The sequence below is a fragment of the Nerophis lumbriciformis genome, linkage group LG16, assembly GCF_033978685.3.
Source record: "Nerophis lumbriciformis linkage group LG16, RoL_Nlum_v2.1, whole genome shotgun sequence".
NCBI lineage: Eukaryota > Metazoa > Chordata > Actinopteri > Syngnathiformes > Syngnathidae > Nerophis > Nerophis lumbriciformis.
Window position 1 is genome coordinate 7,387,099 of NC_084563.2, and position 22,614 is coordinate 7,409,712.

At 37.2% G+C, this 22,614-nt stretch overlaps 1 protein-coding gene across 2 annotated transcripts in view; it reads right to left on the bottom strand.

The window, feature by feature from the left end:
* glra1 (glycine receptor, alpha 1) overlaps positions 1-22,614 on the bottom strand; it is a 156,314-nt gene that overhangs the window by 96,366 nt on the left and 37,334 nt on the right. The gene's annotated exons all lie outside the window — the stretch shown is intronic.

Sequence of the window (22,614 nt, forward strand, 5' to 3'; positions counted from 1 at the left end):
AAAAAGGTCCCAGCTAAGGAGCCCCCATCCTTCTCCGGCATCAGACGGATGGGCGGGGCCTGATTCCCACTCCGCCGCAGTGCGAGGGATGGCGGCGGCGGCGGCGGCCACGTTGTAATCCGTCAGCGTCAGCGGGGAGGAAGACGGATGAAGGCGCGCGTGAACTCTTGTCGACGGGAGACTCCCGCTCTCATCTCAAACCTTCACTTTGCACGGCCCTGTGCTCGTGTCGCGGCTAAGCCCCGGGCTTAAGGCGGAGCTTAAGGCGGAGCTTAGCCCCGGGCCTGTCTGACTTCACGGCTCCTGATTCCGACTACAAAAGCGCAGCCTCGCTCTGGCTCCAACGTGAGACCAAAGACGGGCTAATTAGCATCCCGACTCGTGTTCGCAGACGCACAAAGAAACACAAGAAACTCTTGCGTCTCCCTTATAAGGCGTCTTGCTGGATTCCACATCCTTCAAACAGGCTGCAGTACGCATGCCAGGCCAGTAGTGGGCCACGTCACAAATGAGCAGTGTGATATAATAACTTCGCAGAACTTCACCTTGGCAGCGTTTGCAGGCTAACATTAGCTTCTTACCACCGGGCCCAACTTTTTCACGACAGAAGGGCCCGGGGCCCTCTCAAATATCAACATTGGATTGTATTGAATAATTACGTCCAACCTACCTTACAGTTTACAACTTTGTCAAATGATATGAAAGCATGTGCTCATTGCAAATATTATTATTTATTGAACACATAAACCCAGGCATGTGATCTGTACCTAATGAAAAAGACTGAAAATAAACCGGGAGTCCGGGGGCCACAGGGCAACACCCCCCCCCCCCCCCCACTATGTTATTTAGTCACTACAGTAATTATGTTCATATCCACAGGAACCACATGGGTTAGTCTACTCTATATAGTATTTACAACCATACTAGAGTTCCCTTCACAGCCACAGATGGTTCATCTACTTGTTGACATTATTTACACATTACTATGTATGTTTCAGTCACTATGTTTTTTAGTCACTACAGTAATTACAACTTGTGTTCACATCCACAGGAACCACATGGGTTCGCCTACTTTATACATTATTTACAACCTTACTAGTGTTCACTTCACAGCAACATATGGTTCATCCAGTTATTTACATTATTTACACATTACTTTGTCTGTTTCAGTCCCTATGTTATTTAGTCACTACAGTAATTATGTTCACATCCACAGGAACCACATGGGTTAGCCTACTCTATACAGTATTTACAACCTTACTAGTGTTCACTTCACAGCCACAGATGGTTCATCTACTTATTGACATTATTTACACATTACTATGTATGTTTCAGTCACTATGTTATTTAGTCACTACAGTAATTACAACTTGTGTTCACATCCACAGGAACCACATGGGCTAGCCTACTTTATACATTATTTACAACCGTACTAATGTTTACTTCACAGCCACAGAGGGTTCATTTAGTTATTGATATTATGTACACATTACTATGTATGTTTCAGTCACTATGTTATTTAGTCACTACAGTAATTACAATTCTGTTCACATCCACAGGAACCACATGGGTTAGTCTATTCTATACAGTATATACAACCTTACTAGAGTTCCCTTCACAGCCACAGATGGTTCATCTACTTATTGACATTATTTACACATTACTATGTATGTTTCAGTCACTATGTTATTTAGTCACTACAGTAGTTACAACTTGTGTTCACATCCACAGGAACCACATGGGTTCGCCTACTTTATACATTATTTACAACCGTACTAGTGTTCACTTCACAGCCACAGAGGGTTCATTTAGTTATTGATATTATTTACACATTACTATGTATGTTTCAGTCACTATATTATTTAGTCACTATAGTAATTATGTTCACATTCACAGGAACCACATGGGTTAGTCTACTCTATACAGTATTTACAACCATACTAGAGTTCCCTTCACAGCCACAGATGGTTCATCTACTTATTGACATTATTTACACATTACTATGTATGTTTCAGTCACTATATTATTTAGTCACTATAGTAATTATGTTCACATCCACAGGAACCACATGGGTTAGTCTACTCTATACAGTATTTACAACCATACTAGAGTTCCTTTCACAGCCACAGATGGTTCATCTACATGTTGACATTATTTACACATTACTATGCATGTTTCAGTCACTATGTTATTTAGTCACTACAGTAATTACAACTTGTGTTCACATCCACAAGAACCACATGGGTTAGTCTACTCTATACAGTATTTACAACCTTACTAGTGTTCACTTTACAGCCACAGATGTTCCATCTCGTTATTGACATTATTTACACATTACTTTGTCTGTTTCAGTCACTATGTTATTTACTCACTACAGTAATTACAACTTCTGTTCACATCCACAGGAACCACATGGGTTAGCCTACTCTATACAGCAGGGGTCCCCAAACTACGACCTGTGGACTGGATAAGGCCCGCCAGCGTCCAAAATCCGGCCCGCAGGAACTTCCAAGTTTAAAAAAATAAAAAATAAATAAATAAATAAATACATTCTTTTTTTAATTAAATTAAAAAAAATAAAAATCTGTCCTTTTTAATCCATTTTCTACCGCTTGTTACTCTCTGTGTCTCCTCCCGGCTCAGGCAAATGATATTGTCTAAAATGTTATTTTCCCATCGATAACGTGACATCATCGGCAAGTGCGTGCTCTTTTTAGTCAATTAGTGCGCGAGGAATATATATATATATATATATATATATATATATATATATATATACACGTTAGGTCAGGAAAAAACACAGAGGCTATGTCATCCCTACAAGCCTGTTTCGCAGGTTTCCCTGACTAATATATATATATATATATACATATATATATATATACACACACAACCCGACCCCGGCCAAAATGTTTTAACCCAATGTGGCCCCCCGAGTCAAAAGTTTGGGGACCCCTGCTATACAGTATTTACAACCTTACTAGTGTTCACTTCACAGCCACAGATGGTTCATCTACTTATTGACATTATGTACACATTACTATGTATGTTTCAGTCACTATGTTATTTAGTCACTAAAGTAATTACAACTTCTGTTCACATCCACAGGAACCACATGGGTTAGCCTACTCTATACAGTATTTACAACCTTACTAGTGTTCACTTCACAACCACAGATGGTTCATTTAGTTATTGACATTTTTTACACATTACTATGTCTGTTTCAGTCACTATGTTATTTAGTCACTACAGTAATTACAACTTGTGTTCACATCCACAGGAACCACATGGGTTAGTCTACTCTATACAGTATTTACAACCTACAGCCAATTTCTGTCTCTTCGACTCCCTCTCCACTTCTAACTGCTCCAAATGCAAAAATCATAAAGAGTACAAACAATGTTTATTCTCTGAGCTACCGTATTTTTCGGAGTATAAGTCGCACCGGAGTATAAGTTGCACCTGCCAAAAATGCATAATAAAGAAGGAAAAAAACAGATATAAGTCGCACTGGAGCCAGGCCAAACTATGAAAAAAACTGCGACTTATAGTCCGAAAAATACGGTAACTTCCTTTATCTGAATAGCCATTAGTTTTTCTAATATATAAATCGCCCGCTTGAATATTCCCTCTTCTCTTCTCCGACTCTCTTCTCGTCATTAGGTATGTGCGCGTCTGTTGTATGTTCCCTTCCTGGTTCAATGACCCGCCCTATCTTTCCTCTGATTGGCCTGTTCGTAATGTTTTGCCCTAATCTTAACCAATCGTGACTCATCATATTAAACCCACCAACCAATTACAGATGTTCTTATACGTAAACCAACCAATCATCATTGATGTTTCCAGTATATGTTGTCCCCTGCCCGTGGAGTTGTTTCGCGACATAGATTCTGTTTTTAAGGTCGTCATTTTTAATGGAAAACCGTAGTTTTTACCACTGGATGATCAAAAACCGTACTCATTACGGGAAAACCGTAGTTGTTGGCAGGTATGGCAAAGAGACGAATCAAGATTTTAACACATTGTAGTTTGGAAAAAACGAAGAAAAACTGAAAATATTTTTAAAATATTTTTACAGAGATAAAAAACACGGATTTCCGACTATAGATGGAAAAATCACAGGACTGCATAAACCATAAACGGATTACAAAAATAATTACTAAGACTGGCGGACAATTAATTTACATACAATTTTGTTGTGCTAAAATGAATAACCTAAATTAATAATGAATATGTTTCTTAACTAAAATGTCAATGAAATTAAAGGACAAATAAAAATACAGGTTCTACGCTTTAGTCACATTTTTTGCGCTTAAAAAAACTTCTCTTTGACTTTAGCTCCAGACTTCTTCTGTTTGTGTGATATTGTCATTACCACCACATCATATCCATATCCATCATATCTCTCAGACCTGATCCATGTCACCACGCCCTCACGTTCCCTAAGATCCTCTTCATCCATCCATCTCACTGTCCCTTTATTTAAACTGTCCACCGGCCGCTATGCCCCACATCTTTGGAACTCTTTACCACCAGACCTTCGCAACTTAGATTCAATATCCCTCTTCAAATCAAGACTCAAAACACACCTATTCCTGACTGCTTATTCATTGCAATCATCTTTTCTCTTCTCTTTGTTGTTGTTGTTTTTTTTTTATCCAATTTGATTTTATTGTTGTGATTTTGTATGGTGTCCTTAAGTGCCCAGAAAGGCGCCTTATAAATAAAATTTATTATTATTATTGTTATGTGGTGGACAAGTGTATTACAACTGCGTACACATATGGGTCACAACGAGCTGAGAAACTTATAGTTTGGCGAACCTTTGAATCCCAACAATGGGTCGAGAAACACTGATTTAGTGTAAACGTATTATTCCTCTACGGCTGAATATTTCTGAGCAAGCAACTTCTTGTACTCCGACCACCATAAATCATTACAGAACAAATGATTGTGCAATGTTTCTCTGTCCAGCACAATGGGTCAGAATTTAGGAATCATTCGGATCAGCGAATTATTGAAATCATCTTTTCTCTTCTCTTTGTTGTTGTTGTTTTTTTTTATTATCCAATTTGATTTTATTGTTGTGATTTTGTATGGTGTCCTTGAGTGCCCAGAAAGGCGCCTTATAAATAAAATGTATTATTATTATTGTTATGTGGTGGACAAGTGTATTACAACTGCGTACACATACGGGCCACAACGAGCTGAGAAACGTATAGTTTGGCGAACCTTTGCATCCCAACAATGGGTCGAGAAACACTGATTTAGTGTAAACGTATTATTCCTCTACGGTTGAATATTTCTGAGCAAGCAACTTCTTGTACTCCGACCACCATAAATCATTACAGAACAAATGATTGTGCAATGTTTCTCTGTCCAGCAAAATGGGTCAGAATTTAGGAATCATTCGGATCAGCGAATTATTGAAATCTACAAGTTTGGACAGAAGAATCAGTCACACACACACACACACACACACACACACACACACACACACACACACACACACACACACACACACACACACACACACACACACACACACACACACACACACAGTGGTGTGTTTGCTACATTTATTCATATACTTGGAGTACAATTTTACAATAGAGAACTTTGGGTTTTCCACACTTTCACAAAACCTAACTTTAACTTTAACGCTTGTCTTTTTTCTTGTCCTGTGGTTTAACTTTCTTGTTGCCTCTTTTTGCAATGCTCTCTAAAACCGCAGCAATAAAAATTGATCAACTGACCTTTCGACAAAATTGACTAGACCTCGAGGGTTGGGGGAACCTGCCTGTCCTGTCTGAACTTTTGTTGCTGGGCACACGACGGACTCTTGGGAGAAGAGGAGTCCTTTCAGTAGAGGACGTTGAAGACATCTACCTATTTGGAACCATGATAACAGGACATCTGCTGATTGGAGGAAGCGTTTCCCCGGTGTATCCACAAATTGGAAGATGCTGGCAGCCATTCAAGGTACCTCAAAGCTGCCACAAATAATTGGAGGATGCATACACACCGTGGGCAATCCGACCTTTGTGATTTTGGACGGAATCACAAACTGGATAACATCTAGGACATGCCATCTGCCCTGCATGGCGAAGTATGATGAATTTGAGGACCACAATTAGACAATTAAAATAACAGTTTAAATTTGTTTTCACTGACTCAAACACAACCATTCTGTCATGTCTGTGTGATCATGTTTTGTTTTAGTCATGTTCGGTTTTGTTTTTGGACTTTTTGTGCACTTTTGTTTTGTTTTGTCACCATAGCAACCATTAGTTTTCACCTGTCACGTCACGCACCTGTTTCACGTTTTGAGTCACGCACCTGCTTTCACTAATCATGTCTATAGTATTTAAGTTCATTGTTTTCAGTTTGTCGTTCTGGCGACATCCCACATTTATGCTCTGCACATTCCTGACACTTTTTTCATGTCCATCGTTCATGCTGATCCTTCTGTCCATGCCAAGTAAGTTTTGTTTATTAATGCCACAGTTAGTGTTTTTTGTTGTTCATAGTTTCTGCCTTTGTGCAAGTATTTGTTTTCATAGCCAAGTTGTTTCTCCGCCACTGTGCGTGCTTTTCGTTTGTACTTTTTTTTGATAGTAATAATAAATCATGTACTTACATTCCCGTCTCGCCCGAGCCAACTTTCCGTTGCCTTCTAGAAAAACTAAACCCCAGGACCAAGTCATAACACATTCTAATCTGGATTGTTTTCCCTGGCTGCCACGTGGCAAGGTCGTTGCTTCAAGATTCCCCTCGAGGACAGTGCAGAGAAGACTAAACAAACTCCTTCCATGTCAACAACACCTGGGGAGTTGAACTCTGGTTGCTGAGCCTGAAGACCGATTCCAGGTCTACAGACACAACACACACACACACACGCCATAGACCATGGATACATATGCACACGTACCACCACCCCCACCCGACGCCTTTGCCACCGCTTAACTCCTTAGGGCCAATAGATGGCTGGAGCAGTGCTATAAGAGCTGCAGCTTCCGCACCAAAGCCCAACCCCTCCTACACCTTCTGTTGCAAGTCTAGTGGTTTCTGTGTCGTAACATGTGTATGTGTGCTTATCGTGGCTATCAAGTTTTTTTTCCTGGCCCCAGGCCAAGATTGACTTTTTTAACTCATCCCCCCCGTTCCCCGCGGTCACTTTTTATGGGGCGGGGTAAGTGGCCAACCATCAGCGTTCCTGTTCTGTCACTTTGTACAATGTTTGTCTGCTCCTTAACGGGTTTGTCCTGAAAATGACATTTCCTTGTACTTGTGCAATAACGTTAAAGTCCTTCTCCTTCTTCTTCTTCTTCTTCTTCTTGGAATGTTCCGTTTGTCTTAGAAGCCATTTAATCTTTCATCTTAATACTTATTGGCAACCTTTTCCGTTCATTTTAAATAGATTTTCACTGTTCTCTTGCTCCCTTACAGACTTCTCTTCCTCCTTCCCCCCTTAGAGACTTCACTTCCTCCTTCCTCCCTTACAGACTTCTCTTCCTCCTTCCTCCCTTACAGACTCCTCTTCCTCCTTCCCCCCTTAGAGACTTCACTTCCTCCTTCCTCCCTTACAGACTTCTCTTCCTCCTTCCTCCCTTACAGACTCCTCTTCCTCCTTCCCCCCTTAGAGACTTCACTTCCTCCTTCCTCCCTTACAGACTTCTCTTCCTCCTTCCTCTCTTACAGACTTCTCTTCCTCCTTCCTCCCTTACAGACTTCTCTTCCTTCTTCCTCTCTTACAGACTTCTCTTCCTCCTTCCTCCCTTACAGACTTCTCTTCCTCCTTCCTCACTTACAGACTTCTCTTCCTCCTTCCTCCCTTAGAGACTTCTCTTCCTCCTTCCTCCCTTATAGACTTCTCTTCCTCCTTCCTCCCTTACAGACTTCTCTTCCTCCTTCCTCCCTTACAGACTTCTCTTCCTCCTTCCTCCCTTACAGACTTCTCTTCCTCCTTCCTCCCTTACAGACTTCTCTTCCTCATTCCTCCCTTAGAGACTTCTCTTCCTCCTTCCTCCCTTACAGACTTCTCTTCCTCATTCATCCCTTACAGACTTCTCTTCCTCCTTATTCCCTTACAGACTTCTCTTCCTCCTTCCTCCCTTACAGACTTCTCTTCCTCCTTCCTCCCTTACAGACTTCTCTTCCTCATTCCTCCCTTAGAGACTTCTCTTCCTCCTTCCTCCCTTACAGACTTCTCTTCCTCATTCATCCCTTACAGACTTCTCTTCCTCCTTCTTCCCTTACAGACTTCTCTTCCTCCTTCCTCCCTTACAGACTTCTCTTCCTCCTTCCTCCCTTACAGACTTCTCTTCCTCCTACCTCCCTTAGAGACTTCTCTTCCTCCTTCCTCCCTTACAGACTTCTCTTCCTCATTCCTCCCTTACAGACTTCTCTTCCTCATTCCTCCCTTACAGACTTCTCTTCCTCCTTCCTCCCTTACAGACTTCTCTTCCTCCTTCCTCCCTTACAGACTTCTCTTCCTCCTTCCTCCCTTACAGACTTCTCTTCCACCTTCCTCCCTTACAGACGTCTTTACCTCCTTCCTCCCTTTCAGACTTCTCTTCCTCCTTCCTCCCTTAGAGACTTCTCTTCCTCCTTCCTCCCTTACAGACTTCTCTTCCTCCTTCCTCCCTTACAGACTTCTCTTCCTCCTACCTCCCTTAGAGACTTCTCTTCCTCCTTCCTCCCTTACAGACTTCTCTTCCTCATTCCTCCCTTACAGACTTCTCTTCCTCCTTCCTCCCTTACAGACTTCTCTTCCTACTTCCTCACTTACAGACTTCTCTTCCTCCTTACAGACTTCTCTTCCTCCTTCCTCCCTTACAGACTTCTTTCCACATTCCTCCCTTACAGACTTCTCTTCCTCCTTCCTCCCTTACAGACTTCTCTTCCTCCTTCCTCCCTTACAGACTTCTCTTCCTCCTTCCTCCCTTACAGACTTCTCTTCCTCCTTCCTCCCTTAGAGACTTCTCTTCCTCCTTCCTCCCTTAGAAACTTCTCTTCCTCCTTCCTCCCTTACAGACTTCTCTTCCTATTTCCTCCCTTACAGACTTATCTTCCTCCTTCCTCCCTTACAGACTTCTCTTCCTCCTTCCTCCCTTACAGACTTCTCTTCCTCCTTCCAGACTTCTCTTCTCCATCCTCCCTTACAGACTTAATTTCCTCCTTCCTCCCTTTCAGACTTCTTTCCACATTCCTCTCTTACAGACTTATCTTTCTCCTTACAGACTTCTCTTCCTCCTTCCTCCCTTACAGACTTCTCTTCCTCCTTCCTCCCTTACAGACTTCTCTTCCTACTTCCTCCCTTACAGACTTCTCTTCCTCCTTCCTCCCTTACAGACTTCTCTTCCTCCTTCCTCCCTTACAGACTTCTCTTCCTACTTCCTCCCTTACAGACTTCTCTTCCTCCTTCCTCCCTTACAGACTTCTCTTCCTCCTTCCTCCCTTACAGACTTCTCTTTCTCCTTCCAGACTTCTCTTCTCCGTCCTCCCTTACAGACTTAATTTCCTCCTTCCTCCCTTTCAGACTTCTTTCTACATTCCTCTCTTACAGACTTATCTTTCTCCTTACAGACTTCTCTTCCTCCTTCCTCCCTTACAGACTTCTCTTCCTCCTTCCTCCCTTACAGACTTCTCTTCCTCCTTCCTCCCTTACAGACATCTCTTCCTCCTTACAGACTTATCTTTCTCCTTACAGACTTCTCTTCCTCCTTCCTGCCTTACAGACTTATCTTCCTCCTTCCTCCCTTACAGACTTCTCTTCCAATTTAAAATACTTCTCCTCACTTTCTAAGCTATCCATAACCTTGCCCCGTCATATCTCTCTGACCTGCTCCATGTCGCCTTGCCCTCACGTTCCCTAAGATCCTCTTCATCCATCCATCCCATTGTCTGCTTCTACAGACTGTCCACTATGGGGGCCCAGGCCTTCAGCCGCTCAGCCCCTCATCTTTTGAACACACTACCCCCAGACCTTCGCAATATGGACTCAATATCCCTCTTCAAACCAAGACTCAAAACACACCTACAGTCATGATCAAAAGTGTACATACACTTGTAAAGAACATAATGTCATGGCTGTCTTGAGTTTCCAATCATTTCTACAACTTTTATTTTTTTGTGATAGAGTGATTGGAGCACATACTTGTTGGTCACAAAAAACATTCATGAAGTTTGCTTCTTTTATGAATTTATTATGGGTCTACTGAAAATGTGAGCAAATGTGCTGGGTCAAAAGTATACATACAGCAATGTTAATATTTGCTTACATGTCCCTTGGCAAGTTTCACTGCAAAAAGGCGCTGTTGGTAGCCATCCACAAGCTTCTGGCAAGCTTCTGCTTGAATATTTGACCACTCCTCTTGACAAAATTGGTGCAGTTCAGCTAAATTTGTTGGTTTTCTGACATGGACTTGTGTCTTCAGCATTGTCCACACGTTTAAGTCAGGACTTTGGGAAGGCCATTCTAAAACCTTCATTCTAGCCTGATTTAGCCATTCCTTTACCACTTTTGACATGTGTTTGGGGTCATTGTCCTGTTGGAACAGCCAACTGCACCAAAGACCCAACCTTCGGGCTGATGATTTTAGCTTGTCCTGAAGAATTTGGAGGTAATCCTCCCTTTTCATTGTCCCATCTACTCTCTGTAAAGCACCAGTTCCATTGGCAGCAAAACAGGCCCAGAGCATAATACTACCACCACCATGCTTGACGGTAGGAATTGGTGTTCCTGGGATTAAAGGCCTCACCTTTTCTCCTCCAAACATATTGCTGGGTATTGTGGCCAAACAGCTCCATTTTTGTTTCATCTAACCACAGAACTTTTCTCCAGAATGTGATCAACAGCAAACTTTAGACAAGCCTTAAAGTGTCGCTTCTGGAGCAAGGGCTTCTTTCTTGCATGGTAGCCTCTCAGTCCATTGTGATGCAAAACACACTTGACTGTGGACACTGACACCTGTGTTCCAGCAGCTTCCAATTCATTGCAGACTTGCTTTTTGGTGATTCTTGGTTGACTCTTGATCATCCTGACCAATTTTCTCTCAGCAGCAGGTGATAGCTTGCGTTTTCTTCCTGATCGTGGCAGTGACAAAACTGTGCCATGCACTTTATACTTACGAACAATTGTCTGCACAGTTGCTCTTGGGACCTTAAGCTTCTTTGAAATGGCTCCAAGTGACTTTCCTGACTTGTTCAAGTCAATGATTAGTTTTTTCAGATCTGTGCTGAGTTCCTTTGACTTTCCCATTGTCACGATTGTAACCGAATCTAATGACTGCATCACATGAGTCCTATTTAAATGGGCTCAGAGAAGTCAACAGGTGTCGTCAATCATAATCACTCACATGAAGTTACGAGGCCATGCCATGAAGCTAATTTGATTTGATTGTAACTTTTCTACATCACCGATATTGATAATGTATGTTTCTGTATGTATACTTTTGACCCAGCAGATTTGGTCACATTTTCAGTAGACCCATAATAAATTCATAAATGAAGCAAACTTCATGAATATTTTTTGTGACCAACAAGTATGTGCTCCAATCACTCTATGAGAAGAAAATAAGACTTGTAGAAATGATTGGAAACTCAAGACAGCCATGACATTATGTTCTTTACAAGTGTATGTAAACTTTTGACTACGACTGTATACCTGACTGCTTATTAACTGTAAATTGTATCTATCTTTGTTGTTGTTTTATCCAATTAATTTTATTGTTTTGTTTTGTACAGTGTCCTTGAGAGCATAGAAGGATGCCTTATAAGTCAAATGTATCATTATTATTATTATTATTATTATTATTATTATTATAACAGACTTCCTCACTTCATGTTCACACACTTACAAGACAGTCAGTGCACCTTGTGCAAGATTCAAAGTATTATCCTCTCACCAAGTTTTCAAACTTATTCCACCAAGTTTTTAAACTTACTCCACCAAGTTTTCAAACATATTCCACCACGTTTTGAAACATATTCCACCAAGTTTTTCAACGTAATCCACCAAGTTTTTAAACGTATTCCACCAAGTTTTCCAACTTACTCCACCAAGTTTTCAAACATATTCCACCAAGTTTTCAAATATAGTCCACCAAGTGTTCAAACATATTCCACCAAGTTTTTAAACATAGTCCACCAAGTTTTTCAACGTAATCCACCAAGTTTTCAAACATATTCCACCAAGTTTTCAAACATAGTCCACCAAGTGTTAAAACATATTCCACCAAGTTTTTAAACATAGTCCACCCAATTTTCAAACATATTTCACCAACTTTTCAAACATATTCCACCAAGTGTTCAAACATATTCCACCAAGTTTCCAAACATATTCCACCAAATGCTCAAACATATTCCACTAAGTTTTTAAACATATTCTACTGAGTTTTCAAACATATTCCACCAATTTTTAAAACTTTTTCCACCAAATTTTTAAAAACGTTTTCCACCAATTTTTAAAACTTATTCCACCAAGTGTTCAAACATATTCCACCAAGTTTTTAAATTTATTCCACCAAGTTTTCAAACTTAGTCCACCGAGTTTTCAAAAGTATTCCACCGAGTTTTCAAAAGTATTCTACCGAGTTTTCAAACGTATTCCACCGAGTTTTTAAACATATTCCACCAAGTGTTGAAACTTATTTCACCAAGTTTTCAAACTTATTCCACCAAAATTCCAAACTTATATTACCAAGTTTTCAAACATATTTCACTAAGTTTTTAAACATATTCTACCGAGTTTTCAAACGTATTCCACCAAGTTTTTAAACATATTCCACCAAGTTTTCCAAACATATTCTACCAAGCTTTCAAATATATTCCACCAAGTTTTTAAAGGTATTCCACCAAGTTTTCCAACTTACTCCACCCAGTTTTCCAATTTACCCCACCAAGCTTTCAAACATATTCCACCAAGTTTTCAAACATATTCCACCAAGTTTTTAAACATAGTCCACCAACTTTTCAAACATATTCCACCAAGTGTTCAAACATATTCCACCAAGTTTCCAAACATATTCCACCAAATGCTCAAACATATTCCACTAAGTTTTTAAACATATTCTACCGAGTTTTCAAACATATTCTACCAATTTTTAAAACTTTTTCCACCAAATTTTTAAAAACGTTTTCCACCAATTTTTAAAACTTATTCCACAAAGGGTTCAAACATATTCCACCAAGTTTTTAAATTTATTCCACCAAGTTTTCAAACTTACTCCACCGAGTTTTCAAAAGTATTCTACCGAGTTTTCAAACGTATTCCACCGAGTTTTTAAACATATTCCACCAAGTGTTGAAACTTATTTCACCAAGTTTTCAAACTTATTCCACCAAAATTCCAAACTTATATTACCAAGTTTTCAAACATATTTCACTAAGTTTTTAAACATATTCTACCGAGTTTTCAAACGTATTCCACCGAGTTTTTAAACATATTCTACCGAGTTTTAAAACATATTCCACCGAGTTTCAAAAGTATTCCATCAAGTTTACAAATTTATTCCACCTAGCTTTCAAACATATTCCACCAAGTGTTCCAACACATTCCACCGAGTTTTCAAACATATTCCACCAAGTTTTCAAATATATTCCACCAAGTTTTCAAACATAGTCCACCAAGTGTTAAAACATATTCCACCAAGTTTTTAAACATAGTCCACCCAATTTTCAAACATATTCCACCAAGTTTCCAAACATATTCCACCAAATGCTCAAACATATTCCACTAAGTTTTTAAACATATTCTACCGAGTTTTCAAACATATTCCACCAATTTTTAAAACTTTTTCCACCAAATTTTTAAAAACGTTTTTCACCAATTTTTAAAACTTATTCCACCAAGTGTTCAAACATATTCCACCAAGTTTTTAAAGGTATTCCACCAAGTTTTCCCAACTTACTCCACCAAGTTTTCCAATTTACCCCACCAAGCTTTCAAACATATTCCACCAAGTTTTCAAACATATTCCACCAAGTTTTTAAACATAGTCCACCCAATTTTCAAACATATTTCACCAACTTTTCAAACATATTCCACCAAGTGTTCAAACATATTCCACCAAGTTTCTAAACATATTCCACCAAATGCTCAAACATTTTCCACTAAGTTTTTAAACATATTCTACCGAGTTTTCAAACATATTCCACCAATTTTTAAAACATTTTCCACCAATTTTCAAAACTTATTCCACAAAGTGTTCAAACATATTCCACTAAGTTTTTAAATTTATTCCACCAAGTTTTCAAACTTACTCCACCGAGTTTTCAAAAGTATTCCACCGAGTTTTCAAAAGTATTCTACCGAGTTTTCAAACGTATTCCACCGAGTTTTTAAACATATTCCATTAAGTGTTGAAATTTATTTCACCAAGTTTTCAAACTTATTCCACCAAAATTCCAAACTTATATTACCAAGTTTTCAAACATATTTCACTAAGTTTTTAAACATATTCTACCGAGTTTTCAAACGTATTCCACCGAGTTTTTAAACATATTCCACCTAGTTTTCCAAACATATTCTACCAAGCTTTCAAATATATTCCACCAAGTATTTAAAGGTATTCCACCAAGTTTTCCAACTTACTCCACCAAGTTTTCCAATTTACCCCACCAAGCTTTCAAACATATTCCACCAAGTTTTCAAACATATTCCACCAAGTTTTTAAACATAGTCCACCAACTTTTCAAACATATTCCACCAAGTGTTCAAACATATTCCACCAGGTTTACAAACTTATTCCACCTAGCTTTCAAACATATTCCACCAAGTTTTTAAACATATTCCACTGAGTTTTCAAACGTATTCCACCAAGTTTTTAAATTTATTCCACCAAGTTTTCAAACATATTCCACCAAGTTTTCAAACATACTCCACCGAGTTTACAAAAGTATTCCACCAAGTTTACAAACATATTCCACTTAGCTTTCTAACATATTCCACCAAGTGTTCAGACATATTTCACCAAGTTTTCAAACATATTCCACCAAGTTTTCAAACGTATTCCACCAAGTTTTCAGACACATTCCACCAGGTTTTCAAACGTATTCCACCAAGTTTTCAAGCATATTCCACCAAGTTTACAAACTTATTCCACTTAGCTTTCAAACATATTCAACCAAGTGTTCAGACATATTTCACCAAGTTTTCAGACATATTCCACCAAGTTTACAAACTTATTCCACTTAGCTTTCAAACATATTCCACCAAGTGTTCAGACATATTTCAACAAGTTTTCAGACATATTCTACCAAGTTTTCAAACTTATTCCACCGAGTTTTGAGACATATTCCACCAGGCTTACAAACTTATTCCACCTACTGTAGCTTTCAAACATATTCTACCAAGTTTTCAAACATATTCCACCTACTGTAGCTTTCAAACATATTCTACCAAGTTTATTAAACATATTCCACCAAGTTTTCAAACTTATTCCACCAAGTTTTCAAACATATTCCACCAGTTTTTAAATGCATTCCACCAAGTTTTCAAACATATTCTACCAAGTTTTCAAACATACTCCACCGAGTTTTAAAAAGTATTCCACCGAGTTTTCAAACTTATTCCACCGAGTTTCCAAACGTATTCCACCAAGTTTACAAACTTATTCCACTTAGCTTTCAAACATATTCCACCAAGTGTTCAGACATATTTAACCAAGTTTTCAGACATATTCCACCAAGTTTACAAACTTATTCCATTTAGCTTTCAAACATATTCCACCAAGTGTTCAGACATATTTCACCAAGTTTTCAGACATATTCCACCAGGTTTACAAACTTATTCCACCTAGCTTTCAAACATATTCCACCAAGTTTTTAAATTTATTCCACCAAGGTTTCAAACATATTCCACCAAGTTTTCAAACATACTCCACCGAGTTTACAAAAGTATTCCACCAAGATTTCAAACTTATTTCACCACGTTTTCAGACATATTTCACCAAATTTACAAACATATTCCACTTAGCTTTCTAACATATTCCACCAAGTGTTCAGACATATTTCACCAAGTTTTCAAACATATTCCACCAAGTTTACAAACTTATTCCATTTAGCTTTCAAACATATTCCACCAAGTGTTCAGACATATTTCACCAAGTTTTCAGACATATTCCATCAGGTTTACAAACTTATTCCACCTAGCTTTCAAACATATTCCACCAAGTTTTCAAACATATTCCACTGAGTTTTCAAACGTATTCCACCAAGTTTTTAAATATATTCCACCAAGTTTTCAAACATATTCCACCAAGTTTTCAAACATACTTCACCGAGTTTACAAAAGTATTCCACCAAGATTTCAAACTTATTTCACCACGTTTTCAGACATATTTCACCAAATTTACAAACGTATTCCACCAAGTTTTTAAATATATTCCACCAAGTTTTCAAACATATTCCACCAAGTTTTCAAACATACTCCACCGAGTTTACAAAAGTATTCCACCAAGATTTCAAACTTACTTCACCAAGTTTTCAGACATATTCCACCAAGTTTACAAACTTATTCCACTAAGCTTTCAAACATATTCCACCAAGTGTTCAGACATATTTCAACAAGTTTTCAGACATATTCCACCAAGTTTACAAACTTATTCCACTTAGCTTTCAAACATATTCCACCAAGTGTTCAGACATATTTCACCAAGTTTTCAGACATATTCCACCAAGTTTAAAAACTTATTCCACTTAGCTTTCAAACATATTCCACCAAATGTTCAGACATATTTCAACAAGTTTTCAGACATATTCTACCAAGTTTTCAAACTTATTCCACCGAGTTTTGAGACATATTCCACCAGGCTTACAAACTTATTCCACCTACTGTAGCTTTCAAACATATTCTACCAAGTTTTCAAACATATTCCACCTACTGTAGCTTTCAAACATATTCTACCAAGTTTATTAAACATATTCCACCAAGTTTTCAAACTTATTCCACCAAGTTTTCAAACATATTCCACCAGTTTTTAAATGCATTCCACCAAGTTTTCAAACATATTCTACCAAGTTTTCAAACATACTCCACCGAGTTTTAAAAAGTATTCCACCGAGTTTTCAAAATTATTCCACCGAGTTTTCAAACATATTCAACCGAGTTTTCAAACGTATTCCACCAAGTTTTCAAACGTATTCCACCAAGTTTACAAATTTATTCCCCTTAGCTTTCAAACATATTCCACCAAGTGTTCAGACATATTTCACCAAGTTTTCAGACATATTCCACCAAGTTTACAAACTTATTCCACTTAGCTTTCAAACATATTCCACCAAGTGTTCAGACATATTTCAACAAGTTTTCAGACATATTCTACCAAGTTTTCAAACTTATTCCACCGAGTTTTGAGACATATTCCACCAGGCTTACAAACTTATTCCACCTACTGTAGCTTTCAAACATATTCTACCAAGTTTTCAAACATATTCCACCTACTGTAGCTTTCAAACATATTCTACCAAGTTTATTAAACATATTCCACCAAGTTTTCAAACTTATTCCACCAAGTTTTCAAACATATTCCACCAGTTTTTAAATGCATTCCACCAAGTTTTCAAACATATTCTACCAAGTTTTCAAACATACTCCACCGAGTTTTAAAAAGTATTCCACCGAGTTTTCAAAATTATTCCACCGAGTTTTCAAACATATTCAACCGAGTTTTCAAACGTATTCCACCAAGTTTTCAAACGTATTCCACCAAGTTTACAAATTTATTCCCCTTAGCTTTCAAACATATTCCACCAAGTGTTCAGACATATTTCACCAAGTTTTCAGACATATTCCACCAAGTTTACAAACTTATTCCACTTAGCTTTCAAACATACTCCACCGAGTTTTAAAAAGTATTCCACCGAGTTTTCAAAATTATTCCACCGAGTTTTCAAACGTATTCAACCGAGTTTTCAAACGTATTCCACCAAGTTTTCAAACATATTACACCGAGTTTTCAAACATATTCCACCAAGTTGTCAAATATATTCCACCAAGTTTTTAAACTTATTCCACCAAATTTTCAAACATATTCCACCAGTTTTTAAATGTATTCCACCAAGTTTTCAAACATATTCTACCAAAATTTCAAACATACTCCACCGAGTTTTAAAAAGTATTCCACCGAGTTTTCAAACTTATTCCACCGAGTTTCCAAACGTATTCCACCAAGTTTACAAACGTATTCCACTTTGCTTTCAAACATGTTCCACCAAGTGTTCAGACATATTCCACCAAGTGTTCAAACATATTACATCGAGTTTTCAAACATATTCCACCAAGTTGTCAAATATATTCCACCAAGTTTTTAAACATATTCCACCAAATTTTCAAACATATTCCACCAGTTTTTAAATGTATTCCACCAAGTTTTCAAACATATTCTACCAAGTTTTCAAACATACTCCACCGAGTTTTAAAAAGTATTCCACCGAGTTTTCAAAAATTTTCCACCGAGTTTTCAAACGTATTCAACCGAGTTTTCAAACGTATTCCACCAACTTTTCAAACGTATTCCACCAAGTTTTCAAACATTTTCTACCAAGTTTTCAAACATACTCCACCGAGTTTTAAAAAGTATTCCACCGAGTTTTCAAACGTATTCAACCGAGTTTTCAAACGTATTCCACCAAGTTTACAAATGTCAGACATATTTCACCAAGTTTTCAGACATATTCCACCAAGTTTACAAACTTATTCCACTTAGCTTTCAAACATATTCCACCAAGTGTTCAAACATATTCTACCAAGTTTTCAAACATACTCCACCGAGTTTTAAAAAGTATTCCACCGAGTTTTCAAAAATTTTCCACCGAGTTTTCAAACGTATTCAACCGAGTTTTCAAACGTATTCCACCAACTTTTCAAACGTATTCCACCAAGTTTTCAAACATATTTTACCAAGTTTTCAAACATACTCCACCGAGTTTTAAAAAGTATTCCACCGAGTTTTCAAACGTATTCAACCGAGTTTTCAAACGTATTCAACCGAGTTTTCAAACGTATTCCACCAAGTTTTCAAACATTTTCTACCAAGTTTTCAAACATACTCCACCGAGTTTTAAAAAGTATTCCACCGAGTTTTCAAACGTATTCAACCGAGTTTTCAAACGTATTCCACCAAGTTTACAAATGTCAGACATATTTCACCAAGTTTTCAGACATATTCCACCAAGTTTACAAACTTATTCCACTTAGCTTTCAAACATATTCCACCAAGTGTTCAAACATATTCTACCAAGTTTTCAAACATACTCCACCGAGTTTTAAAAAGTATTCCACCGAGTTTTCAAAAATTTTCCACCGAGTTTTCAAACGTATTCAACCGAGTTTTCAAACGTATTCCACCAACTTTTCAAACGTATTCCACCAAGTTTTCAAACATATTTTACCAAGTTTTCAAACATACTCCACCGAGTTTTAAAAAGTATTCCACCGAGTTTTCAAACGTATTCAACCGAGTTTTCAAACGTATTCCACCAAGTTTACAAATGTCAGACATATTTCACCAAGTTTTCAGACATATTCCACCAAGTTTACAAACTTATTCCACTTAGCTTTCAAACATATTCCACCAAGTGTTCAGACATATTTTACCAAGTTTTCAAACATATTCCACCAAGTTTTCAAACTTATTCCACCGAGTTTTGAGACATATTCCACGAGGCTTACGAACTTATTCCACCTACTGTAGCTTTCAAATATATTCCACCAAGTTTTCAAACATATTCCACCAAGTTTTCAAACTTATTCCACCAAGTTTTCAGACAAATTCCACCAGTCTTACAAACGTATTCCACCTAGCTTTCAAACATATTCCACCAAGTTTTCAAACATATTCCACCGAGTTTACAAAAGTATTCCACCTTGCTTTCCACCAAGTGTTCAGACATATTCCACCACGTTTTTAAATGTACTCCACCAAGTGTTCAAAGTAGTTGTAGCTTGTATGTCTATTTGTTTATTTCCGGCTGCTCACTGTGCATTCTTCTGATGTCTCTTGGCAGTTATAGGCCACCGGGGTGTTAAATGAATAAAGTGTGTGTGTGTGTGTGTGTGTGTGTTTGTGTGTGTGTGTGTGTGTGTGTGCGTCAGACCAGAGCAAATCATTGTGTGTTAACTGCTGTCGTCACAAGGCGATGGCGTGTCAGAGAACTGCACTGGTATCCTAATTTAACTGGTGCACACACACACACACGCACACACACACACACACACACACACACGCACACACACACACACACACACGCACACACACACCAAGCGCACGAAGGAGCGAGTCAGCAGTGGCGCTGGGCTGACGACATGACAGCGGCGCCAGAGTGTCAGGTCACGGCTAACGATGCAATTATCTCTCGGAGGAGCAGGAGAAGGATGAACGTTGATCACAGATCACGTTTAGTCACACGTCTTCTTGTAATTAACAATCCCTCGCTCAGTGGGAGGTCTTGTGAGGAGCATCGAGTGTCACGTTCGGGTCGGCAGCGTCATAGCAAACACAATCGCAGCAGCATGTCGGCCATTTAGAAAGGTACGTTACATCTTCATTTTATTCGCCATAAAGCGTCAGAAGATCTCTTATCCAACTGATGAAGTGCAGTAATACATTGAGTACCCCTAGTTGTTGTACTTAAGTACAATTGCCTGCGTGCAGTGTGCAAACAGACGATCCATGTTGCTGATTGAGTCTCTGCAAAAGAATCCACCGTGGGGCCAAAGAAAGTTGCGAGTGCCAGCACTTGGATTAAAGAACGGGGCTGAGTAGAATAAACGATTTGATCGATTACGGCTGGATGTCATTGGACCGTATCGGCTCACAAGGCATGATATCGACCACCACAACCCCACGCCCTCCTGCTGCGTGCTCCCAGAAGAACTGGGATACGGGTTCCACTAGGGGTACGCCAAAGAATCACAACTCGCAATAGTGGCGGCTTAGGGGCAGCATGTGGTGATGGAAAGTAATAAACAGAAGAAGAAGAACAAATATTGCAATGGCCATTTCTAGTAGGATTGGGGGATACGGCCAAAAACTGTATCACGATATAAGTGTTTGTATCAGTCAATATCGATATATTTATATTTTTCATGATCTACGTAAAAAATATATGAAATGTAAACTTCCGCTGATTATAATCCCCTCTGCTATATTTAAATTGTGTTAATAATTTGTTTAATTATTTTTTTAATTATTAAATATAAATTAAAAAATTAATAAAACAGATACAAAATAAATAACTATACATAAAACGGTAACCTTCCTCTAATTATAATCCCTTCAGTTATACACACACATATATATATATATATATATATATATATATATATATATATATATATATATATATATATATATATATATATATATATATATATATATATATATATATTTGTATTATTTATTTTATTATTAAATATAAATAATAATAAAAAAATAGATACAAAAGTATATACATAAATAAACACAAATGAAAATGTAATATTTCTTTGATTATAATGCCCTCAGCTATATATATATATATATATATATATATATATTTTTTTTTTAAATATATATATATATATATATATTTTTTTTTTTTCCATTATTTGTTTCATTAATAAATATAAATAAAAACATAAAAATACAAATGTAATCTTCATCTGACTATAATCCCCTTAGCTACATTTTAGTTGTTTGCATGTTTAAATTATTATTTAAATATTTGTTTTATTATAAAATATAAATTAAAACTAAATTAATAAAATAGATACAAATAAATAAATACAAATACAAATGTAACCTTCCTCTGATTATAATCCCTAAACTATATTTAAATTTTTAAAATGATTTGTTTTATTATTAAATATGAAAAAAAAAATAGATAACATATAAATACAAATGCAACCTTCCTTTGATTATAATCCCTCAGCTGTATTTTGAATGTTTTGTTTTATTATTAAATATAAATAAAAACATAAAAATACAAATGTAACCTTCATCTGACTATAATCCCCTTAGCTATATTTTAGTTGTTTACATGTTTAAATTATTATTTAAATATTTGTTTTATTATTAAATATAAATTACAACTAAATTAATAAAATAGATACAAATAAATACATACACATACAAATGTAACCTTCCTCTGATTATAATCCCTAAACTATATTTCAATTTTTAAAATTATTTGTTTTATTATTAAATATGAATAAAAAAATAGATAACATATAAATACAAATGCAACCTTCCTTTGATTATAATCCCTCAGCTGTATTTTGAATGTTTTGTTTTATTATTAAATATAAATAAAAAATAGATAACATATAAATACAAATGCAACCTTCCTTTGATTATAATCCCTCAGCTGTATTTTGAATGTTTTGTTTTATTATTAAATATAAATAAAACATAGATAACATATAAATACAAATGCAACCTTCCTTTGATTATAATCTCTCATCTGTATTTTGAATGTTTTGTTTTATTATTAAATATAAATAAAAAAAATAGATAAATAAATAAATACAAATGTAGCCTTCCTTTGATTATAATTCCTCAGCTATGAGGGCAGAAAGGAAATGTCAACACAAGTATGGAAAACACTCAAACAATGTCAACAAAATATTAC